Below are 25569 nucleotides of genomic sequence, written 5' to 3' on the forward strand. Positions count from 1 at the left end.
GCCCATTTCTAATTCTTCTGAAGCCATTCTGGCAGTTTCCAAACCATTTTGGTCCATTTCCTACCCATTTCTAGCCTGGTTTTGCCGTTTCCTAGCTTGGTTTAACTCCTGTATGGTCATTTTTATTTTACTCTTCTCCGTTTCTAAACCTTTTTTAGATTCTTTTGGCACATTGTAAACAATGGAGAGGCTTTTCCATCTTATTCTGCCCAATACTTACTAGTTTTAAGCTGGTTTTGGCTCCTTCTTCAATATTTGTGGTCATTTCTGGGCTGTTTTAAGCTGCTCTTGCCTTTTTCTAATGTGCTTCAGGCTATTTCTAACCTCTTGATGCCCATTTCTAATTCTTCTGAAGCCATTCTGGCAGTTTCCAAACCATTTTGGTTCATTTCCTACCCATTTCTAGCCTGGTCTTCCCCTTCCTAGCTTGGTTTAACTCCTGTATGGTCATTTTTATCTTACTGTTCTGCATTTCTAAACCTTTTTTAGATTCTTTTGGCACATTGTAAACAATGGAGAGGCTTTTCCATCTTATTCTGCCCATTCCTTACTAGTTTTAAGCTGGTTTTGGCTACTTCTTTAGTATTTGTGGTCATTTTTGGCCTGTTTTAAGCTGCTCTTGCCTATTTCTAATGTGCTTCAGGCTATTTCTAACCTCTTGATGCCCATTTCTAATTCTTCTGAAGCCATTCTGGCAGTTTCCAAACCATTTTGGTCCATTTCCTACCCATTTCTAGCCTGGTTTTGCCGTTTCCTAGCTTGGTTTAACTCCTGTATGGTCATTTTTATCTTACTCTTCTCCGTTTCTAAACCTTTTTTAGATTCTTTTGGCACATTGTAAACAATGGAGAGGCTTTTCCATCTTATTCTGCCCAGTCCTTACTAGTTTTAAGCTGGTTTTGGCTACTTCTTTAGTATTTGTGGTCATTTCTGGCCTGTTTTAAGCTGCTCTTGCCTATTTCTAATGTGCTTCAGGCTATTTCTAACCTCTTGATGCCCATTTCTAATTCTTCTGAAGCCATTCTGGCAGTTTCCAAACCATTTTGGTCCATTTCCTACCCATTTCTAGCCTGGTTTTGCCGTTTCCTAGCTTGGTTTAACTCCTGTATGGTCATTTTTATTTTACTCTTCTCCGTTTCTAAACCTTTTTTAGATTCTTTTGGCACATTGTAAACAATGGAGAGGCTTTTCCATCTTATTCTGCCCAATACTTACTAGTTTTAAGCTGGTTTTGGCTCCTTCTTCAATATTTGTGGTCATTTCTGGGCTGTTTTAAGCTGCTCTTGCCTTTTTCTAATGTGCTTCAGGCTATTTCTAACCTCTTGATGCCCATTTCTAATTCTTCTGAAGCCATTCTGGCAGTTTCCAAACCATTTTGGTTCATTTCCTACCCATTTCTAGCCTGGTCTTCCCCTTCCTAGCTTGGTTTAACTCCTGTATGGTCATTTTTATCTTACTGTTCTGCATTTCTAAACCTTTTTTAGATTCTTTTGGCACATTGTAAACAATGGAGAGGCTTTTCCATCTTATTCTGCCCATTCCTTACTAGTTTTAAGCTGGTTTTGGCTACTTCTTTAGTATTTGTGGTCATTTTTGGCCTGTTTTAAGCTGCTCTTGCCTATTTCTAATGTGCTTCAGGCTATTTCTAACCTCTTGATGCCCATTTCTAATTCTTCTGAAGCCATTCTGGCAGTTTCCAAACCATTTTGGTCCATTTCCTACCCATTTCTAGCCTGGTTTTGCCGTTTCCTAGCTTGGTTTAACTCCTGTATGGTCATTTTTATCTTACTCTTCTCCGTTTCTAAACCTTTTTTTAGATTCTTTTGGCACATTGTAAACAATGGAGAGGCTTTTCCATCTTATTCTGCCCAGTCCTTACTAGTTTTAAGCTGGTTTTGGCTACTTCTTTAGTATTTGTGGTCATTTCTGGCCTGTTTTAAGCTGCTCTTGCCTATTTCTAATGTGCTTCAGGCTATTTCTAACCTCTTGATGCCCATTTCTAATTCTTCTGAAGCCATTCTGGCAGTTTCCAAACCATTTTGGTCCATTTCCTACCCATTTCTAGCCTGGTTTTGCCGTTTCCTAGCTTGGTTTAACTCCTGTATGGTCATTTTTATTTTACTCTTCTCCGTTTCTAAACCTTTTTTAGATTCTTTTGGCACATTGTAAACAATGGAGAGGCTTTTCCATCTTATTCTGCCCAATCCTTACTAGTTTTAAGCTGGTTTTGGCTCCTTCTTCAATATTTGTGGTCATTTCTGGGCTGTTTTAAGCTGCTCTTGCCTTTTTCTAATGTGCTTCAGGCTATTTCTAACCTCTTGATGCCCATTTCTAATTCTTCTGAAGCCATTCTGGCAGTTTCCAAACCATTTTGGTTCATTTCCTACCCATTTCTAGCCTGGTCTTCCCCTTCCTAGCTTGGTTTAACTCCTGTATGGTCATTTTTATCTTACTCTTCTGCATTTCTAAACCTTTTTTAGATTCTTTTGGCACATTGTAAACAATGGAGAGGCTTTTCCATCTTATTCTGCCCATTCCTTACTAGTTTTAAGCTGGTTTTGGCTACTTCTTTAGTATTTGTGGTCATTTTTGGCCTGTTTTAAGCTGCTCTTGCCTATTTCTAATGTGCTTCAGGCTATTTCTAACCTCTTGATGCCCATTTCTAATTCTTCTGAAGCCATTCTGGCAGTTTCCAAACCATTTTGGTCCATTTCCTACCCATTTCTAGCCTGGTTTTGCCGTTTCCTAGCTTGGTTTAACTCCTGTATGGTCATTTTTATTTTACTCTTCTCCGTTTCTAAACCTTTTTTAGATTCTTTTGGCACATTGTAAACAATGGAGAGGCTTTTCCATCTTATTCTGCCCAATCCTTACTAGTTTTAAGCTGGTTTTGGCTCCTTCTTCAATATTTGTGGTCATTTCTGGGCTGTTTTAAGCTGCTCTTGCCTTTTTCTAATGTGCTTCAGGCTATTTCTAACCTCTTGATGCCCATTTCTAATTCTTCTGAAGCCATTCTGGCAGTTTCCAAACCATTTTGGTCCATTTCCTACCCATTTCTAGCCTGGTCTTCCCCTTCCTAGCTTGGTTTAACTCCTGTATGGTCATTTTTATCTTACTCTTCTGCATTTCTAAACCTTTTTTAGATTCTTTTGGCACATTGTAAACAATGGAGAGGCTTTTCCATCTTATTCTGCCCATTCCTTACTAGTTTTAAGCTGGTTTTGGCTACTTCTTTAGTATTTGTGGTCATTTTTGGCCTGTTTTAAGCTGCTCTTGCCTATTTCTAATGTGCTTCAGGCTATTTCTAACCTCTTGATGCCCATTTCTAATTCTTCTGAAGCCATTCTGGCAGTTTCCAAACCATTTTGGTCCATTTCCTACCCATTTCTAGCCTGGTTTTGCCGTTTCCTAGCTTGGTTTAACTCCTGTATGGTCATTTTTATTTTACTCTTCTCCGTTTCTAAACCTTTTTTAGATTCTTTTGGCACATTGTAAACAATGGAGAGGCTTTTCCATCTTATTCTGCCCATTCCTTACTAGTTTTAAGCTGGTTTTGGCTACTTCTTTAGTATTTGTGGTCATTTTTGGCCTGTTTTAAGCTGCTCTTGCCTACTTCTAATGTGCTTCAGGCTATTTCTAACCTCTTGATGCCCATTTCTAATTCTTCTGAAGCCATTCTGGCAGTTTCCAAACCATTTTGGTCCATTTCCTACCCATTTCTAGCCTGGTCTTGCCCTTTCCTAACTTGGTTTAACTCCTGTATGGTCATTTTTATCTTATTTGTGTTTGTGTTTGGAATGATTTGGTTTTGTCAGACCTGGTTCTCAGGCTCCTCAGGAGCCCGGTTGCTTTGCTCTTGGGTCTGTGCATGTGATCCGGGCAGATGTGCTGCTCCGTCTGGGAGGTACTGTGCCTGTGTAGGTTATTCTCTGTTTGTTGGTGTCACAGCATGTGTAGTGTTTTGTGTGTGTGTGTTTGCCTTGGAGCTGCTCTACTCATGGTGTGTATTTGGGCCAGGTGCAGCATCTGTAGTGCAAGTCTGTGTGTATTATGATCAGAGGCAGATCTTGAGCATTTCCTTGGGATGGAGGTTACAGGTTCTGGGCTCAGCAATGGTCTCTAGACATAAAAGCTGTGTGGGTATTAACATAGTAGTTGTTTAGCAACTCGGTGATAATTTGGCCAGTGTTTTTGTTCAGATCTCTGCTCTGAAGCAGTTGTCAACGTGATGAAAGCAGGCTTGAAGCAAGGCTCTGTGGCAGAGATGCAGAGCAGCCGGCAGACACTCTTGCAGCCCCGACAGTGATCCCATAAGGATGACATGACAATGATCGGCAGGGCTGGAAGGGGGGGGGGGGGGGGGGGGCCCGTTTCGGCGGCTGGCGCCGCTCGCTGTTGCCATCTTGTGTCCAGGTTAGGTACTGCAGCCCTGCCTCCGCGCATGAGCCGTGGTGCTCCCTGTCCCCGGAAGTGGCTGGTGTCACGTGGTGCCCGCCGGTTTCCGGCGGGCTGTAGCAAGCGCGGCTCCATGCGGCCGCAGTCTGGTGGCCGCCCGCCGGCTCCGGTCCCTCCGCGCCGTTTCGGTGTGGCAGGCGCAGCCCCCGGGAGCAGCATGGCGGCGGGCAGGGTCCGGGTCCAGGTCCGGGTCCCGGCAGCAGCAGGTGAGAGCCGAGCCCACCGCGGGGCCGGGCTTACCGGGGAGGGGAGCGGGCCCGGCCGCCCGGCCGTGCCTTGGACGTGCGCAGAGGGGCCTCTCCTGCCTGCTGGCCGCTCGGCACGGGAAGCCTCTCGGTGCTCGGTACTGAGGGGAGTGAAGGTACGGGGGGGGGGGGGGGGGGGGAGGTTACCTGGAGGTCCGTAATTCACACTGTACCTGCACTGGGAGGGAAAGGGGCCAGGGTTGAAATAGCTGTTTCTAAAGCAGCCAAGGCGTTCCCTGCTTGTTTTCTCTGATCTAATCTTGTGCTTAGTTGGGAAATTAGACTGTTGACTGTAGCTTTAAGGTGCTGAAGGATCTGGAGACTGGGATTCTCGGAGAAATGAGAAGGGGGAAGGGTGCATTGCCCTCCTTTTGTTCTGCACACAGACCTTGCTGGGCTGAGCCCTGGGGGAGGCCAGCTCATCCCAGCCTTTCTGTTAAGGACTTCAGTTGCTGCTGTTGCTCTCCTGCTTTCGCCCGTCTTTGGACAACTGCTTAGCTCCAGTAAAGCCATCAGGCTTCTTCATAAATGCTTCTTATTCCAGATGCAGAGGCAGCTCAAGCACAGGCCCTCGCTAATGGCTGCAGTGGCTGCGGCTGTTGGGTTTCATAGGTAAGAATTTTTGTAGGGGATTGTCTCTCCTGTGAAATGCTTGCATGGGATTTGTCCATAAAAAAATCCCTCACTGTTCTCTTTTCTCCACTGCTTGGCTGTGAGAGCAGGAAGCAGCAGAATCCGTGGCAGAGATAGATAAAGAAGAGCACGGGGAAGAAGCAAGCCCAGATGGCAGGGAGAAAGAGAACCAGCAGTATCCAGGTCAGGCAGAAACTGCCCCTCCCAGAGCAGAGTCCCAACAGCTGAGAAGCTGGAGCATCATGCCCAGGGAATGGATCTTGCATGTTGGCTGTCTGAGAAGCTGCACAGTGAGAAACGGTCGCTAGGTTCAGGTAAGCCTCAGTAAGACTAATTCTAAACAATTAACAGGCATTTCCATTTTACTTCATCCCATTCCTGACTAGTTCTAAGCTATTTTTGGTTACTTAAGTATTTATGGTCATTTCTGGCCTGTTTTAAGCTGCTCTTGCCTATTTCTAATGTGCTTCAGGCTATTTCTAACCTCTTGATGCCCATTTCTAATTCTTCTGAAGCCATTCTGGCAGTTTCCAAACCATTTTGGTCCATTTCCTACCCATTTCTAGCCTGGTCTTGCCCTTCCTAGCTTGGTTTAACTCCTGTATGGTCATTTTTATCTTACTCTTCTGCATTTCTAAACCTTTTTTAGATTCTTTTGGCACATTGTAAACAATGGAGAGGCTTTTCCATCTTATTCTGCCCAGTCCTTACTAGTTTTAAGCTGGTTTTGGCTACTTCTTTAGTATTTGTGGTCATTTCTGGCCTGTTTTAAGCTGCTCTTGCCTATTTCTAATGTGCTTCAGGCTATTTCTAACCTCTTGATGCCCATTTCTAATTCTTCTGAAGCCATTCTGGCAGTTTCCAAACCATTTTGGTCCATTTCCTACCCATTTCTAGCCTGGTTTTGCCGTTTCCTAGCTTGGTTTAACTCCTGTATGGTCATTTTTATCTTACTCTTCTCCGTTTCTAAACCTTTTTTAGATTCTTTTGGCACATTGTAAACAATGGAGAGGCTTTTCCATCTTATTCTGCCCAATCCTTACTAGTTTTAAGCTGGTTTTGGCTCCTTCTTTAGTATTTGTGGTCATTTTTGGCCTGTTTTAAGCTGCTCTTGCCTATTTCTAATGTGCTTCAGGCTATTTCTAACCTCTTGATGCCCATTTCTAATTCTTCTGAAGCCATTCTGGCAGTTTCCAAACCATTTTGGTCCATTTCCTACCCATTTCTAGCCTGGTTTTGCCGTTTCCTAGCTTGGTTTAACTCCTGTATGGTCATTTTTATCTTATTTGTGTTTGTGTTTGGAATGATTTGGTTTTGTCAGACCTGGTTCTCAGGCTCCTCAGGAGCCCGGTTGCTTTGCTCTTGGGTCTGTGCATGTGATCCGGGCAGATGTGCTGCTCCGTCTGGGAGGTACTGTGCCTGTGTAGGTTATTCTCTGTTTGTTGGTGTCACAGCATGTGTAGTGTTTTGTGTGTGTGTGTTTGCCTTGGAGCTGCTCTACTCATGGTGTGTATTTGGGCCAGGTGCAGCATCTGTAGTGCAAGTCTGTGTGTATTATGATCAGAGGCAGATCTTGAGCATTTCCTTGGGATGGAGGTTACAGGTTCTGGGCTCAGCAATGGTCTCTAGACATAAAAGCTGTGTGGGTATTAACATAGTAGTTGTTTAGCAACTCGGTGATAATTTGGCCAGTGTTTTTGTTCAGATCTCTGCTCTGAAGCAGTTGTCAACGTGATGAAAGCAGGCTTGAAGCAAGGCTCTGTGGCAGAGATGCAGAGCAGCCGGCAGACACTCTTGCAGCCCCGACAGTGATCCCATAAGGATGACATGACAATGATCGGCAGGGCTGGAAGGGGGGGGGGGTGGCGGGCGTTTCGGCGGCGGGCGCCGCTCGCTGTTGCCATCTTGTGTCCAGGTTAGGTACTGCAGCCCTGCCTCCGCGCATGAGCCGTGGTGCTCCCTGTCCCCGGAAGTGGCTGGTGTCACGTGGTGCCCGCCGGTTTCCGGCGGGCTGTAGCAAGCGCGGCTCCATGCGGCCGCAGTCTGGTGGCCGCCCGCCGGCTCCGGTCCCTCCGCGCCGTTTCGGTGTGGCAGGCGCAGCCCCCGGGAGCAGCATGGCGGCGGGCAGGGTCCGGGTCCAGGTCCGGGTCCCGGCAGCAGCAGGTGAGAGCCGAGCCCACCGCGGGGCCGGGCTTACCGGGGAGGGGAGCGGGCCCGGCCGCCCGGCCGTGCCTTGGACGTGCGCAGAGGGGCCTCTCCTGCCTGCTGGCCGCTCGGCACGGGAAGCCTCTCGGTGCTCGGTACTGAGGGGAGTGAAGGTACGGGGGGGGGGGGGGGGGGAGGTTACCTGGAGGTCCGTAATTCACACTGTACCTGCACTGGGAGGGAAAGGGGCCAGGGTTGAAATAGCTGTTTCTAAAGCAGCCAAGGCGTTCCCTGCTTGTTTTCTCTGATCTAATCTTGTGCTTAGTTGGGAAATTAGACTGTTGACTGTAGCTTTAAGGTGCTGAAGGATCTGGAGACTGGGATTCTCGGAGAAATGAGAAGGGGGAAGGGTGCATTGCCCTCCTTTTGTTCTGCACACAGACCTTGCTGGGCTGAGCCCTGGGGGAGGCCAGCTCATCCCAGCCTTTCTGTTAAGGACTTCAGTTGCTGCTGTTGCTCTCCTGCTTTCGCCCGTCTTTGGACAACTGCTTAGCTCCAGTAAAGCCATCAGGCTTCTTCATAAATGCTTCTTATTCCAGATGCAGAGGCAGCTCAAGCACAGGCCCTCGCTAATGGCTGCAGTGGCTGCGGCTGTTGGGTTTCATAGGTAAGAATTTTTGTAGGGGATTGTCTCTCCTGTGAAATGCTTGCATGGGATTTGTCCATAAAAAAATCCCTCACTGTTCTCTTTTCTCCACTGCTTGGCTGTGAGAGCAGGAAGCAGCAGAATCCGTGGCAGAGATAGATAAAGAAGAGCACGGGGAAGAAGCAAGCCCAGATGGCAGGGAGAAAGAGAACCAGCAGTATCCAGGTCAGGCAGAAACTGCCCCTCCCAGAGCAGAGTCCCAACAGCTGAGAAGCTGGAGCATCATGCCCAGGGAATGGATCTTGCATGTTGGCTGTCTGAGAAGCTGCACAGTGAGAAACGGTCGCTAGGTTCAGGTAAGCCTCAGTAAGACTAATTCTAAACAATTAACAGGCATTTCCATTTTACTTCATCCCATTCCTGACTAGTTCTAAGCTATTTTTGGTTACTTAAGTATTTATGGTCATTTCTGGCCTGTTTTAAGCTGCTCTTGCCTATTTCTAATGTGCTTCAGGCTATTTCTAACCTCTTGATGCCCATTTCTAATTCTTCTGAAGCCATTCTGGCAGTTTCCAAACCATTTTGGTCCATTTCCTACCCATTTCTAGCCTGGTTTTGCCGTTTCCTAGCTTGGTTTAACTCCTGTATGGTCATTTTTATCTTACTCTTCTGCATTTCTAAACCTTTTTTAGATTCTTTTGGCACATTGTAAACAATGGAGAGGCTTTTCCATCTTATTCTGCCCATTCCTTACTAGTTTTAAGCTGGTTTTGGCTACTTCTTTAGTATTTGTGGTCATTTTTGGCCTGTTTTAAGCTGCTCTTGCCTATTTCTAATGTGCTTCAGGCTATTTCTAACCTCTTGATGCCCATTTCTAATTCTTCTGAAGCCATTCTGGCAGTTTCCAAACCATTTTGGTCCATTTCCTACCCATTTCTAGCCTGGTTTTGCCGTTTCCTAGCTTGGTTTAACTCCTGTATGGTCATTTTTATTTTACTCTTCTCCGTTTCTAAACCTTTTTTAGATTCTTTTGGCACATTGTAAACAATGGAGAGGCTTTTCCATCTTATTCTGCCCATTCCTTACTAGTTTTAAGCTGGTTTTGGCTCCTTCTTTAGTATTTGTGGTCATTTTTGGCCTGTTTTAAGCTGCTCTTGCCTACTTCTAATGTGCTTCAGGCTATTTCTAACCTCTTGATGCCCATTTCTAATTCTTCTGAAGCCATTCTGGCAGTTTCCAAACCATTTTGGTCCATTTCCTACCCATTTCTAGCCTGGTTTTGCCGTTTCCTAGCTTGGTTTAACTCCTGTATGGTCATTTTTATCTTATTTGTGTTTGTGTTTGGAATGATTTGGTTTTGTCAGACCTGGTTCTCAGGCTCCTCAGGAGCCCGGTTGCTTTGCTCTTGGGTCTGTGCATGTGATCCGGGCAGATGTGCTGCTCCGTCTGGGAGGTACTGTGCCTGTGTAGGTTATTCTCTGTTTGTTGGTGTCACAGCATGTGTAGTGTTTTGTGTGTGTGTGTTTGCCTTGGAGCTGCTCTACTCATGGTGTGTATTTGGGCCAGGTGCAGCATCTGTAGTGCAAGTCTGTGTGTATTATGATCAGAGGCAGATCTTGAGCATTTCCTTGGGATGGAGGTTACAGGTTCTGGGCTCAGCAATGGTCTCTAGACATAAAAGCTGTGTGGGTATTAACATAGTAGTTGTTTAGCAACTCGGTGATAATTTGGCCAGTGTTTTTGTTCAGATCTCTGCTCTGAAGCAGTTGTCAACGTGATGAAAGCAGGCTTGAAGCAAGGCTCTGTGGCAGAGATGCAGAGCAGCCGGCAGACACTCTTGCAGCCCCGACAGTGATCCCATAAGGATGACATGACAATGATCGGCAGGGCTGGAAGGGGGGGGGGGGTGGCGGGCGTTTCGGCGGCGGGCGCCGCTCGCTGTTGCCATCTTGTGTCCAGGTTAGGTACTGCAGCCCTGCCTCCGCGCATGAGCCGTGGTGCTCCCTGTCCCCGGAAGTGGCTGGTGTCACGTGGTGCCCGCCGGTTTCCGGCGGGCTGTAGCAAGCGCGGCTCCATGCGGCCGCAGTCTGGTGGCCGCCCGCCGGCTCCGGTCCCTCCGCGCCGTTTCGGTGTGGCAGGCGCAGCCCCCGGGAGCAGCATGGCGGCGGGCAGGGTCCGGGTCCAGGTCCGGGTCCCGGCAGCAGCAGGTGAGAGCCGAGCCCACCGCGGGGCCGGGCTTACCGGGGAGGGGAGCGGGCCCGGCCGCCCGGCCGTGCCTTGGACGTGCGCAGAGGGGCCTCTCCTGCCTGCTGGCCGCTCGGCACGGGAAGCCTCTCGGTGCTCGGTACTGAGGGGAGTGAAGGTACGGGGGGGGGGGGGGGGGGGAGGTTACCTGGAGGTCCGTAATTCACACTGTACCTGCACTGGGAGGGAAAGGGGCCAGGGTTGAAATAGCTGTTTCTAAAGCAGCCAAGGCGTTCCCTGCTTGTTTTCTCTGATCTAATCTTGTGCTTAGTTGGGAAATTAGACTGTTGACTGTAGCTTTAAGGTGCTGAAGGATCTGGAGACTGGGATTCTCGGAGAAATGAGAAGGGGGAAGGGTGCATTGCCCTCCTTTTGTTCTGCACACAGACCTTGCTGGGCTGAGCCCTGGGGGAGGCCAGCTCATCCCAGCCTTTCTGTTAAGGACTTCAGTTGCTGCTGTTGCTCTCCTGCTTTCGCCCGTCTTTGGACAACTGCTTAGCTCCAGTAAAGCCATCAGGCTTCTTCATAAATGCTTCTTATTCCAGATGCAGAGGCAGCTCAAGCACAGGCCCTCGCTAATGGCTGCAGTGGCTGCGGCTGTTGGGTTTCATAGGTAAGAATTTTTGTAGGGGATTGTCTCTCCTGTGAAATGCTTGCATGGGATTTGTCCATAAAAAAATCCCTCACTGTTCTCTTTTCTCCACTGCTTGGCTGTGAGAGCAGGAAGCAGCAGAATCCGTGGCAGAGATAGATAAAGAAGAGCACGGGGAAGAAGCAAGCCCAGATGGCAGGGAGAAAGAGAACCAGCAGTATCCAGGTCAGGCAGAAACTGCCCCTCCCAGAGCAGAGTCCCAACAGCTGAGAAGCTGGAGCATCATGCCCAGGGAATGGATCTTGCATGTTGGCTGTCTGAGAAGCTGCACAGTGAGAAACGGTCGCTAGGTTCAGGTAAGCCTCAGTAAGACTAATTCTAAACAATTAACAGGCATTTCCATTTTACTTCATCCCATTCCTGACTAGTTCTAAGCTATTTTTGGTTACTTAAGTATTTATGGTCATTTCTGGCCTGTTTTAAGCTGCTCTTGCCTATTTCTAATGTGCTTCAGGCTATTTCTAACCTCTTGATGCCCATTTCTAATTCTTCTGAAGCCATTCTGGCAGTTTCCAAACCATTTTGGTCCATTTCCTACCCATTTCTAGCCTGGTTTTGCCGTTTCCTAGCTTGGTTTAACTCCTGTATGGTCATTTTTATCTTACTCTTCTGCATTTCTAAACCTTTTTTAGATTCTTTTGGCACATTGTAAACAATGGAGAGGCTTTTCCATCTTATTCTGCCCATTCCTTACTAGTTTTAAGCTGGTTTTGGCTACTTCTTTAGTATTTGTGGTCATTTTTGGCCTGTTTTAAGCTGCTCTTGCCTATTTCTAATGTGCTTCAGGCTATTTCTAACCTCTTGATGCCCATTTCTAATTCTTCTGAAGCCATTCTGGCAGTTTCCAAACCATTTTGGTCCATTTCCTACCCATTTCTAGCCTGGTTTTGCCGTTTCCTAGCTTGGTTTAACTCCTGTATGGTCATTTTTATTTTACTCTTCTCCGTTTCTAAACCTTTTTTAGATTCTTTTGGCACATTGTAAACAATGGAGAGGCTTTTCCATCTTATTCTGCCCATTCCTTACTAGTTTTAAGCTGGTTTTGGCTACTTCTTTAGTATTTGTGGTCATTTTTGGCCTGTTTTAAGCTGCTCTTGCCTACTTCTAATGTGCTTCAGGCTATTTCTAACCTCTTGATGCCCATTTCTAATTCTTCTGAAGCCATTCTGGCAGTTTCCAAACCATTTTGGTCCATTTCCTACCCATTTCTAGCCTGGTCTTGCCCTTTCCTAACTTGGTTTAACTCCTGTATGGTCATTTTTATCTTATTTGTGTTTGTGTTTGGAATGATTTGGTTTTGTCAGACCTGGTTCTCAGGCTCCTCAGGAGCCCGGTTGCTTTGCTCTTGGGTCTGTGCATGTGATCCGGGCAGATGTGCTGCTCCGTCTGGGAGGTACTGTGCCTGTGTAGGTTATTCTCTGTTTGTTGGTGTCACAGCATGTGTAGTGTTTTGTGTGTGTGTGTTTGCCTTGGAGCTGCTCTACTCATGGTGTGTATTTGGGCCAGGTGCAGCATCTGTAGTGCAAGTCTGTGTGTATTATGATCAGAGGCAGATCTTGAGCATTTCCTTGGGATGGAGGTTACAGGTTCTGGGCTCAGCAATGGTCTCTAGACATAAAAGCTGTGTGGGTATTAACATAGTAGTTGTTTAGCAACTCGGTGATAATTTGGCCAGTGTTTTTGTTCAGATCTCTGCTCTGAAGCAGTTGTCAACGTGATGAAAGCAGGCTTGAAGCAAGGCTCTGTGGCAGAGATGCAGAGCAGCCGGCAGACACTCTTGCAGCCCCGACAGTGATCCCATAAGGATGACATGACAATGATCGGCAGGGCTGGAAGGGGGGGGGGGTGGCGGGCGTTTCGGCGGCGGGCGCCGCTCGCTGTTGCCATCTTGTGTCCAGGTTAGGTACTGCAGCCCTGCCTCCGCGCATGAGCCGTGGTGCTCCCTGTCCCCGGAAGTGGCTGGTGTCACGTGGTGCCCGCCGGTTTCCGGCGGGCTGTAGCAAGCGCGGCTCCATGCGGCCGCAGTCTGGTGGCCGCCCGCCGGCTCCGGTCCCTCCGCGCCGTTTCGGTGTGGCAGGCGCAGCCCCCGGGAGCAGCATGGCGGCGGGCAGGGTCCGGGTCCAGGTCCGGGTCCCGGCAGCAGCAGGTGAGAGCCGAGCCCACCGCGGGGCCGGGCTTACCGGGGAGGGGAGCGGGCCCGGCCGCCCGGCCGTGCCTTGGACGTGCGCAGAGGGGCCTCTCCTGCCTGCTGGCCGCTCGGCACGGGAAGCCTCTCGGTGCTCGGTACTGAGGGGAGTGAAGGTACGGGGGGGGGGGGGGGGGGGAGGTTACCTGGAGGTCCGTAATTCACACTGTACCTGCACTGGGAGGGAAAGGGGCCAGGGTTGAAATAGCTGTTTCTAAAGCAGCCAAGGCGTTCCCTGCTTGTTTTCTCTGATCTAATCTTGTGCTTAGTTGGGAAATTAGACTGTTGACTGTAGCTTTAAGGTGCTGAAGGATCTGGAGACTGGGATTCTCGGAGAAATGAGAAGGGGGAAGGGTGCATTGCCCTCCTTTTGTTCTGCACACAGACCTTGCTGGGCTGAGCCCTGGGGGAGGCCAGCTCATCCCAGCCTTTCTGTTAAGGACTTCAGTTGCTGCTGTTGCTCTCCTGCTTTCGCCCGTCTTTGGACAACTGCTTAGCTCCAGTAAAGCCATCAGGCTTCTTCATAAATGCTTCTTATTCCAGATGCAGAGGCAGCTCAAGCACAGGCCCTCGCTAATGGCTGCAGTGGCTGCGGCTGTTGGGTTTCATAGGTAAGAATTTTTGTAGGGGATTGTCTCTCCTGTGAAATGCTTGCATGGGATTTGTCCATAAAAAAATCCCTCACTGTTCTCTTTTCTCCACTGCTTGGCTGTGAGAGCAGGAAGCAGCAGAATCCGTGGCAGAGATAGATAAAGAAGAGCACGGGGAAGAAGCAAGCCCAGATGGCAGGGAGAAAGAGAACCAGCAGTATCCAGGTCAGGCAGAAACTGCCCCTCCCAGAGCAGAGTCCCAACAGCTGAGAAGCTGGAGCATCATGCCCAGGGAATGGATCTTGCATGTTGGCTGTCTGAGAAGCTGCACAGTGAGAAACGGTCGCTAGGTTCAGGTAAGCCTCAGTAAGACTAATTCTAAACAATTAACAGGCATTTCCATTTTACTTCATCCCATTCCTGACTAGTTCTAAGCTATTTTTGGTTACTTAAGTATTTATGGTCATTTCTGGCCTGTTTTAAGCTGCTCTTGCCTATTTCTAATGTGCTTCAGGCTATTTCTAACCTCTTGATGCCCATTTCTAATTCTTCTGAAGCCATTCTGGCAGTTTCCAAACCATTTTGGTCCATTTCCTACCCATTTCTAGCCTGGTCTTGCCCTTCCTAGCTTGGTTTAACTCCTGTATGGTCATTTTTATCTTACTCTTCTGCATTTCTAAACCTTTTTTAGATTCTTTTGGCACATTGTAAACAATGGAGAGGCTTTTCCATCTTATTCTGCCCAGTCCTTACTAGTTTTAAGCTGGTTTTGGCTACTTCTTTAGTATTTGTGGTCATTTCTGGCCTGTTTTAAGCTGCTCTTGCCTATTTCTAATGTGCTTCAGGCTATTTCTAACCTCTTGATGCCCATTTCTAATTCTTCTGAAGCCATTCTGGCAGTTTCCAAACCATTTTGGTCCATTTCCTACCCATTTCTAGCCTGGTTTTGCCGTTTCCTAGCTTGGTTTAACTCCTGTATGGTCATTTTTATCTTACTCTTCTCCGTTTCTAAACCTTTTTTAGATTCTTTTGGCACATTGTAAACAATGGAGAGGCTTTTCCATCTTATTCTGCCCAATCCTTACTAGTTTTAAGCTGGTTTTGGCTCCTTCTTTAGTATTTGTGGTCATTTTTGGCCTGTTTTAAGCTGCTCTTGCCTATTTCTAATGTGCTTCAGGCTATTTCTAACCTCTTGATGCCCATTTCTAATTCTTCTGAAGCCATTCTGGCAGTTTCCAAACCATTTTGGTCCATTTCCTACCCATTTCTAGCCTGGTTTTGCCGTTTCCTAGCTTGGTTTAACTCCTGTATGGTCATTTTTATCTTATTTGTGTTTGTGTTTGGAATGATTTGGTTTTGTCAGACCTGGTTCTCAGGCTCCTCAGGAGCCCGGTTGCTTTGCTCTTGGGTCTGTGCATGTGATCCGGGCAGATGTGCTGCTCCGTCTGGGAGGTACTGTGCCTGTGTAGGTTATTCTCTGTTTGTTGGTGTCACAGCATGTGTAGTGTTTTGTGTGTGTGTGTTTGCCTTGGAGCTGCTCTACTCATGGTGTGTATTTGGGCCAGGTGCAGCATCTGTAGTGCAAGTCTGTGTGTATTATGATCAGAGGCAGATCTTGAGCATTTCCTTGGGATGGAGGTTACAGGTTCTGGGCTCAGCAATGGTCTCTAGACATAAAAGCTGTGTGGGTATTAACATAGTAGTTGTTTAGCAACTCGGTGATAATTTGGCCAGTGTTTTTGTTCAGATCTCTGCTCTGAAGCAGTTGTCAACGTGATGAAAGCAGGCTTGAAGCAAGGCTCTGTGGCAGAGATGCAGAGCAGCCGGCAGACACTCTTGCAGCCCCGACAGTGATCCCATAAGGATGACATGACAATGATCGGCAGGGCTGGAAGGGGGGGGGGGGTGGCGGGCGTTTCGGCGGCGGGCGCCGCTCGCTGTTGCCATCTTGTGTCCAGGTTAGGTACTGCAGCCCTGCCTCCGCGCATGAGCCGTGGTGCTCCCTGTCCCCGGAAGTGGCTGGTGTCACGTGGTGCCCGCCGGTTTCCGGCGGGCTGTAGCAAGCGCGGCTCCATGCGGCCGCAGTCTGGTGGCCGCCCGCCGGCTCCGGTCCCTCCGCGCCGTTTCGGTGTGGCAGGCGCAGCCCCCGGGAGCAGCATGGCGGCGGGCAGGGTCCGGGTCCAGGTCCGGGTCCCGGCAGCAGCAGGTGAGAGCCGAGCCCACCGCGGGGCCGGGCTTACCGGGGAGGGGAGCGGGCCCGGCCGCCCGGCCGTGCCTTGGACGTGCGCAGAGGGGCCTCTCCTGCCTGCTGGCCGCTCGGCACGGGAAGCCTCTCGGTGCTCGGTACTGAGGGGAGTGAAGGTACGGGGGGGGGGGGGGGGGGAGGTTACCTGGAGGTCCGTAATTCACACTGTACCTGCACTGGGAGGGAAAGGGGCCAGGGTTGAAATAGCTGTTTCTAAAGCAGCCAAGGCGTTCCCTGCTTGTTTTCTCTGATCTAATCTTGTGCTTAGTTGGGAAATTAGACTGTTGACTGTAGCTTTAAGGTGCTGAAGGATCTGGAGACTGGGATTCTCGGAGAAATGAGAAGGGGGAAGGGTGCATTGCCCTCCTTTTGTTCTGCACACAGACCTTGCTGGGCTGAGCCCTGGGGGAGGCCAGCTCATCCCAGCCTTTCTGTTAAGGACTTCAGTTGCTGCTGTTGCTCTCCTGCTTTCGCCCGTCTTTGGACAACTGCTTAGCTCCAGTAAAGCCATCAGGCTTCTTCATAAATGCTTCTTATTCCAGATGCAGAGGCAGCTCAAGCACAGGCCCTCGCTAATGGCTGCAGTGGCTGCGGCTGTTGGGTTTCATAGGTAAGAATTTTTGTAGGGGATTGTCTCTCCTGTGAAATGCTTGCATGGGATTTGTCCATAAAAAAATCCCTCACTGTTCTCTTTTCTCCACTGCTTGGCTGTGAGAGCAGGAAGCAGCAGAATCCGTGGCAGAGATAGATAAAGAAGAGCACGGGGAAGAAGCAAGCCCAGATGGCAGGGAGAAAGAGAACCAGCAGTATCCAGGTCAGGCAGAAACTGCCCCTCCCAGAGCAGAGTCCCAACAGCTGAGAAGCTGGAGCATCATGCCCAGGGAATGGATCTTGCATGTTGGCTGTCTGAGAAGCTGCACAGTGAGAAACGGTCGCTAGGTTCAGGTAAGCCTCAGTAAGACTAATTCTAAACAATTAACAGGCATTTCCATTTTACTTCATCCCATTCCTGACTAGTTCTAAGCTATTTTTGGTTACTTAAGTATTTATGGTCATTTCTGGCCTGTTTTAAGCTGCTCTTGCCTATTTCTAATGTGCTTCAGGCTATTTCTAACCTCTTGATGCCCATTTCTAATTCTTCTGAAGCCATTCTGGCAGTTTCCAAACCATTTTGGTCCATTTCCTACCCATTTCTAGCCTGGTCTTGCCCTTCCTAGCTTGGTTTAACTCCTGTATGGTCATTTTTATCTTACTCTTCTGCATTTCTAAACCTTTTTTAGATTCTTTTGGCACATTGTAAACAATGGAGAGGCTTTTCCATCTTATTCTGCCCAGTCCTTACTAGTTTTAAGCTGGTTTTGGCTACTTCTTTAGTATTTGTGGTCATTTCTGGCCTGTTTTAAGCTGCTCTTGCCTATTTCTAATGTGCTTCAGGCTATTTCTAACCTCTTGATGCCCATTTCTAATTCTTCTGAAGCCATTCTGGCAGTTTCCAAACCATTTTGGTCCATTTCCTACCCATTTCTAGCCTGGTTTTGCCGTTTCCTAGCTTGGTTTAACTCCTGTATGGTCATTTTTATCTTACTCTTCTCCGTTTCTAAACCTTTTTTAGATTCTTTTGGCACATTGTAAACAATGGAGAGGCTTTTCCATCTTATTCTGCCCAATCCTTACTAGTTTTAAGCTGGTTTTGGCTCCTTCTTTAGTATTTGTGGTCATTTTTGGCCTGTTTTAAGCTGCTCTTGCCTATTTCTAATGTGCTTCAGGCTATTTCTAACCTCTTGATGCCCATTTCTAATTCTTCTGAAGCCATTCTGGCAGTTTCCAAACCATTTTGGTCCATTTCCTACCCATTTCTAGCCTGGTCTTGCCCTTTCCTAACTTGGTTTAACTCCTGTATGGTCATTTTTATTTTACTCTTCTCCGTTTCTAAACCTTTTTTAGATTCTTTTGGCACATTGTAAACAATGGAGAGGCTTTTCCATCTTATTCTGCCCAATACTTACTAGTTTTAAGCTGGTTTTGGCTCCTTCTTCAATATTTGTGGTCATTTCTGGGCTGTTTTAAGCTGCTCTTGCCTTTTTCTAATGTGCTTCAGGCTATTTCTAACCTCTTGATGCCCATTTCTAATTCTTCTGAAGCCATTCTGGCAGTTTCCAAACCATTTTGGTTCATTTCCTACCCATTTCTAGCCTGGTCTTCCCCTTCCTAGCTTGGTTTAACTCCTGTATGGTCATTTTTATCTTACTGTTCTGCATTTCTAAACCTTTTTTAGATTCTTTTGGCACATTGTAAACAATGGAGAGGCTTTTCCATCTTATTCTGCCCATTCCTTACTAGTTTTAAGCTGGTTTTGGCTACTTCTTTAGTATTTGTGGTCATTTTTGGCCTGTTTTAAGCTGCTCTTGCCTATTTCTAATGTGCTTCAGGCTATTTCTAACCTCTTGATGCCCATTTCTAATTCTTCTGAAGCCATTCTGGCAGTTTCCAAACCATTTTGGTCCATTTCCTACCCATTTCTAGCCTGGTTTTGCCGTTTCCTAGCTTGGTTTAACTCCTGTATGGTCATTTTTATCTTACTCTTCTCCGTTTCTAAACCTTTTTTAGATTCTTTTGGCACATTGTAAACAATGGAGAGGCTTTTCCATCTTATTCTGCCCAGTCCTTACTAGTTTTAAGCTGGTTTTGGCTACTTCTTTAGTATTTGTGGTCATTTCTGGCCTGTTTTAAGCTGCTCTTGCCTATTTCTAATGTGCTTCAGGCTATTTCTAACCTCTTGATGCCCATTTCTAATTCTTCTGAAGCCATTCTGGCAGTTTCCAAACCATTTTGGTCCATTTCCTACCCATTTCTAGCCTGGTTTTGCCGTTTCCTAGCTTGGTTTAACTCCTGTATGGTCATTTTTATTTTACTCTTCTCCGTTTCTAAACCTTTTTTAGATTCTTTTGGCACATTGTAAACAATGGAGAGGCTTTTCCATCTTATTCTGCCCAATCCTTACTAGTTTTAAGCTGGTTTTGGCTCCTTCTTCAATATTTGTGGTCATTTCTGGGCTGTTTTAAGCTGCTCTTGCCTTTTTCTAATGTGCTTCAGGCTATTTCTAACCTCTTGATGCCCATTTCTAATTCTTCTGAAGCCATTCTGGCAGTTTCCAAACCATTTTGGTTCATTTCCTACCCATTTCTAGCCTGGTCTTCCCCTTCCTAGCTTGGTTTAACTCCTGTATGGTCATTTTTATCTTACTCTTCTGCATTTCTAAACCTTTTTTAGATTCTTTTGGCACATTGTAAACAATGGAGAGGCTTTTCCATCTTATTCTGCCCATTCCTTACTAGTTTTAAGCTGGTTTTGGCTACTTCTTTAGTATTTGTGGTCATTTTTGGCCTGTTTTAAGCTGCTCTTGCCTATTTCTAATGTGCTTCAGGCTATTTCTAACCTCTTGATGCCCATTTCTAATTCTTCTGAAGCCATTCTGGCAGTTTCCAAACCATTTTGGTCCATTTCCTACCCATTTCTAGCCTGGTTTTGCCGTTTCCTAGCTTGGTTTAACTCCTGTATGGTCATTTTTATCTTATTTGTGTTTGTGTTTGGAATGATTTGGTTTTGTCAGACCTGGTTCTCAGGCTCCTCAGGAGCCCGGTTGCTTTGCTCTTGGGTCTGTGCATGTGATCCGGGCAGATGTGCTGCTCCGTCTGGGAGGTACTGTGCCTGTGTAGGTTATTCTCTGTTTGTTGGTGTCACAGCATGTGTAGTGTTTTGTGTGTGTGTGTTTGCCTTGGAGCTGCTCTACTCATGGTGTGTATTTGGGCCAGGTGCAGCATCTGTAGTGCAAGTCTGTGTGTATTATGATCAGAGGCAGATCTTGAGCATTTCCTTGGGATGGAGGTTACAGGTTCTGGGCTCAGCAATGGTCTCTAGACATAAAAGCTGTGTGGGTATTAACATAGTAGTTGTTTAGCAACTCGGTGATAATTTGGCCAGTGTTTTTGTTCAGATCTCTGCTCTGAAGCAGTTGTCAACGTGATGAAAGCAGGCTTGAAGCAAGGCTCTGTGGCAGAGATGCAGAGCAGCCGGCAGACACTCTTGCAGCCCCGACAGTGATCCCATAAGGATGACATGACAATGATCGGCAGGGCTGGAAGGGGGGGGGGGTGGCGGGCGTTTCGGCGGCGGGCGCCGCTCGCTGTTGCCATCTTGTGTCCAGGTTAGGTACTGCAGCCCTGCCTCCGCGCATGAGCCGTGGTGCTCCCTGTCCCCGGAAGTGGCTGGTGTCACGTGGTGCCCGCCGGTTTCCGGCGGGCTGTAGCAAGCGCGGCTCCATGCGGCCGCAGTCTGGTGGCCGCCCGCCGGCTCCGGTCCCTCCGCGCCGTTTCGGTGTGGCAGGCGCAGCCCCCGGGAGCAGCATGGCGGCGGGCAGGGTCCGGGTCCAGGTCCGGGTCCCGGCAGCAGCAGGTGAGAGCCGAGCCCACCGCGGGGCCGGGCTTACCGGGGAGGGGAGCGGGCCCGGCCGCCCGGCCGTGCCTTGGACGTGCGCAGAGGGGCCTCTCCTGCCTGCTGGCCGCTCGGCACGGGAAGCCTCTCGGTGCTCGGTACTGAGGGGAGTGAAGGTACGGGGGGGGGGGGGGGGGGGAGGTTACCTGGAGGTCCGTAATTCACACTGTACCTGCACTGGGAGGGAAAGGGGCCAGGGTTGAAATAGCTGTTTCTAAAGCAGCCAAGGCGTTCCCTGCTTGTTTTCTCTGATCTAATCTTGTGCTTAGTTGGGAAATTAGACTGTTGACTGTAGCTTTAAGGTGCTGAAGGATCTGGAGACTGGGATTCTCGGAGAAATGAGAAGGGGGAAGGGTGCATTGCCCTCCTTTTGTTCTGCACACAGACCTTGCTGGGCTGAGCCCTGGGGGAGGCCAGCTCATCCCAGCCTTTCTGTTAAGGACTTCAGTTGCTGCTGTTGCTCTCCTGCTTTCGCCCGTCTTTGGACAACTGCTTAGCTCCAGTAAAGCCATCAGGCTTCTTCATAAATGCTTCTTATTCCAGATGCAGAGGCAGCTCAAGCACAGGCCCTCGCTAATGGCTGCAGTGGCTGCGGCTGTTGGGTTTCATAGGTAAGAATTTTTGTAGGGGATTGTCTCTCCTGTGAAATGCTTGCATGGGATTTGTCCATAAAAAAATCCCTCACTGTTCTCTTTTCTCCACTGCTTGGCTGTGAGAGCAGGAAGCAGCAGAATCCGTGGCAGAGATAGATAAAGAAGAGCACGGGGAAGAAGCAAGCCCAGATGGCAGGGAGAAAGAGAACCAGCAGTATCCAGGTCAGGCAGAAACTGCCCCTCCCAGAGCAGAGTCCCAACAGCTGAGAAGCTGGAGCATCATGCCCAGGGAATGGATCTTGCATGTTGGCTGTCTGAGAAGCTGCACAGTGAGAAACGGTCGCTAGGTTCAGGTAAGCCTCAGTAAGACTAATTCTAAACAATTAACAGGCATTTCCATTTTACTTCATCCCATTCCTGACTAGTTCTAAGCTATTTTTGGTTACTTAAGTATTTATGGTCATTTCTGGCCTGTTTTAAGCTGCTCTTGCCTATTTCTAATGTGCTTCAGGCTATTTCTAACCTCTTGATGCCCATTTCTAATTCTTCTGAAGCCATTCTGGCAGTTTCCAAACCATTTTGGTCCATTTCCTACCCATTTCTAGCCTGGTCTTGCCCTTCCTAGCTTGGTTTAACTCCTGTATGGTCATTTTTATCTTACTCTTCTGCATTTCTAAACCTTTTTTAGATTCTTTTGGCACATTGTAAACAATGGAGAGGCTTTTTCCATCTTATTCTGCCCAGTCCTTACTAGTTTTAAGCTGGTTTTGGCTACTTCTTTAGTATTTGTGGTCATTTCTGGCCTGTTTTAAGCTGCTCTTGCCTATTTCTAATGTGCTTCAGGCTATTTCTAACCTCTTGATGCCCATTTCTAATTCTTCTGAAGCCATTCTGGCAGTTTCCAAACCATTTTGGTCCATTTCCTACCCATTTCTAGCCTGGTTTTGCCGTTTCCTAGCTTGGTTTAACTCCTGTATGGTCATTTTTATCTTACTCTTCTCCGTTTCTAAACCTTTTTTAGATTCTTTTGGCACATTGTAAACAATGGAGAGGCTTTTCCATCTTATTCTGCCCAATCCTTACTAGTTTTAAGCTGGTTTTGGCTCCTTCTTTAGTATTTGTGGTCATTTTTGGCCTGTTTTAAGCTGCTCTTGCCTATTTCTAATGTGCTTCAGGCTATTTCTAACCTCTTGATGCCCATTTCTAATTCTTCTGAAGCCATTCTGGCAGTTTCCAAACCATTTTGGTCCATTTCCTACCCATTTCTAGCCTGGTTTTGCCGTTTCCTAGCTTGGTTTAACTCCTGTATGGTCATTTTTATCTTATTTGTGTTTGTGTTTGGAATGATTTGGTTTTGTCAGACCTGGTTCTCAGGCTCCTCAGGAGCCCGGTTGCTTTGCTCTTGGGTCTGTGCATGTGATCCGGGCAGATGTGCTGCTCCGTCTGGGAGGTACTGTGCCTGTGTAGGTTATTCTCTGTTTGTTGGTGTCACAGCATGTGTAGTGTTTTGTGTGTGTGTGTTTGCCTTGGAGCTGCTCTACTCATGGTGTGTATTTGGGCCAGGTGCAGCATCTGTAGTGCAAGTCTGTGTGTATTATGATCAGAGGCAGATCTTGAGCATTTCCTTGGGATGGAGGTTACAGGTTCTGGGCTCAGCAATGGTCTCTAGACATAAAAGCTGTGTGGGTATTAACATAGTAGTTGTTTAGCAACTCGGTGATAATTTGGCCAGTGTTTTTGTTCAGATCTCTGCTCTGAAGCAGTTGTCAACGTGATGAAAGCAGGCTTGAAGCAAGGCTCTGTGGCAGAGATGCAGAGCAGCCGGCAGACACTCTTGCAGCCCCGACAGTGATCCCATAAGGATGACATGACAATGATCGGCAGGGCTGGAAGGGGGGGGGGGGTGGCGGGCGTTTCGGCGGCGGGCGCCGCTCGCTGTTGCCATCTTGTGTCCAGGTTAGGTACTGCAGCCCTGCCTCCGCGCATGAGCCGTGGTGCTCCCTGTCCCCGGAAGTGGCTGGTGTCACGTGGTGCCCGCCGGTTTCCGGCGGGCTGTAGCAAGCGCGGCTCCATGCGGCCGCAGTCTGGTGGCCGCCCGCCGGCTCCGGTCCCTCCGCGCCGTTTCGGTGTGGCAGGCGCAGCCCCCGGGAGCAGCATGGCGGCGGGCAGGGTCCGGGTCCAGGTCCGGGTCCCGGCAGCAGCAGGTGAGAGCCGAGCCCACCGCGGGGGCCGGGCTTACCGGGGAGGGGAGCGGGCCCGGCCGCCCGGCCGTGCCTTGGACGTGCGCAGAGGGGCCTCTCCTGCCTGCTGGCCGCTCGGCACGGGAAGCCTCTCGGTGCTCGGTACTGAGGGGAGTGAAGGTACGGGGGGGGGGGGGGGGGAGGTTACCTGGAGGTCCGTAATTCACACTGTACCTGCACTGGGAGGGAAAGGGGCCAGGGTTGAAATAGCTGTTTCTAAAGCAGCCAAGGCGTTCCCTGCTTGTTTTCTCTGATCTAATCTTGTGCTTAGTTGGGAAATTAGACTGTTGACTGTAGCTTTAAGGTGCTGAAGGATCTGGAGACTGGGATTCTCGGAGAAATGAGAAGGGGGAAGGGTGCATTGCCCTCCTTTTGTTCTGCACACAGACCTTGCTGGGCTGAGCCCTGGGGGAGGCCAGCTCATCCCAGCCTTTCTGTTAAGGACTTCAGTTGCTGCTGTTGCTCTCCTGCTTTCGCCCGTCTTTGGACAACTGCTTAGCTCCAGTAAAGCCATCAGGCTTCTTCATAAATGCTTCTTATTCCAGATGCAGAGGCAGCTCAAGCACAGGCCCTCGCTAATGGCTGCAGTGGCTGCGGCTGTTGGGTTTCATAGGTAAGAATTTTTGTAGGGGATTGTCTCTCCTGTGAAATGCTTGCATGGGATTTGTCCATAAAAAAATCCCTCACTGTTCTCTTTTCTCCACTGCTTGGCTGTGAGAGCAGGAAGCAGCAGAATCCGTGGCAGAGATAGATAAAGAAGAGCACGGGGAAGAAGCAAGCCCAGATGGCAGGGAGAAAGAGAACCAGCAGTATCCAGGTCAGGCAGAAACTGCCCCTCCCAGAGCAGAGTCCCAACAGCTGAGAAGCTGGAGCATCATGCCCAGGGAATGGATCTTGCATGTTGGCTGTCTGAGAAGCTGCACAGTGAGAAACGGTCGCTAGGTTCAGGTAAGCCTCAGTAAGACTAATTCTAAACAATTAACAGGCATTTCCATTTTACTTCATCCCATTCCTGACTAGTTCTAAGCTATTTTTGGTTACTTAAGTATTTATGGTCATTTCTGGCCTGTTTTAAGCTGCTCTTGCCTATTTCTAATGTGCTTCAGGCTATTTCTAACCTCTTGATGCCCATTTCTAATTCTTCTGAAGCCATTCTGGCAGTTTCCAAACCATTTTGGTCCATTTCCTACCCATTTCTAGCCTGGTCTTGCCCTTCCTAGCTTGGTTTAACTCCTGTATGGTCATTTTTATCTTACTCTTCTGCATTTCTAAACCTTTTTTAGATTCTTTTGGCACATTGTAAACAATGGAGAGGCTTTTCCATCTTATTCTGCCCAGTCCTTACTAGTTTTAAGCTGGTTTTGGCTACTTCTTTAGTATTTGTGGTCATTTCTGGCCTGTTTTAAGCTGCTCTTGCCTATTTCTAATGTGCTTCAGGCTATTTCTAACCTCTTGATGCCCATTTCTAATTCTTCTGAAGCCATTCTGGCAGTTTCCAAACCATTTTGGTCCATTTCCTACCCATTTCTAGCCTGGTTTTGCCGTTTCCTAGCTTGGTTTAACTCCTGTATGGTCATTTTTATCTTACTCTTCTCCGTTTCTAAACCTTTTTTAGATTCTTTTGGCACATTGTAAACAATGGAGAGGCTTTTCCATCTTATTCTGCCCAATCCTTACTAGTTTTAAGCTGGTTTTGGCTCCTTCTTTAGTATTTGTGGTCATTTTTGGCCTGTTTTAAGCTGCTCTTGCCTATTTCTAATGTGCTTCAGGCTATTTCTAACCTCTTGATGCCCATTTCTAATTCTTCTGAAGCCATTCTGGCAGTTTCCAAACCATTTTGGTCCATTTCCTACCCATTTCTAGCCTGGTCTTGCCCTTTCCTAACTTGGTTTAACTCCTGTATGGTCATTTTTATTTTACTCTTCTCCGTTTCTAAACCTTTTTTAGATTCTTTTGGCACATTGTAAACAATGGAGAGGCTTTTCCATCTTATTCTGCCCAATACTTACTAGTTTTAAGCTGGTTTTGGCTCCTTCTTCAATATTTGTGGTCATTTCTGGGCTGTTTTAAGCTGCTCTTTGCCTTTTTCTAATGTGCTTCAGGCTATTTCTAACCTCTTGATGCCCATTTCTAATTCTTCTGAAGCCATTCTGGCAGTTTCCAAACCATTTTGGTTCATTTCCTACCCATTTCTAGCCTGGTCTT

This window comes from Melopsittacus undulatus, unplaced genomic scaffold (genome assembly GCF_012275295.1).
Source record: "Melopsittacus undulatus isolate bMelUnd1 unplaced genomic scaffold, bMelUnd1.mat.Z mat_scaffold_170_arrow_ctg1, whole genome shotgun sequence".
Classification (NCBI taxonomy): Eukaryota; Metazoa; Chordata; class Aves; order Psittaciformes; family Psittaculidae; genus Melopsittacus; species Melopsittacus undulatus.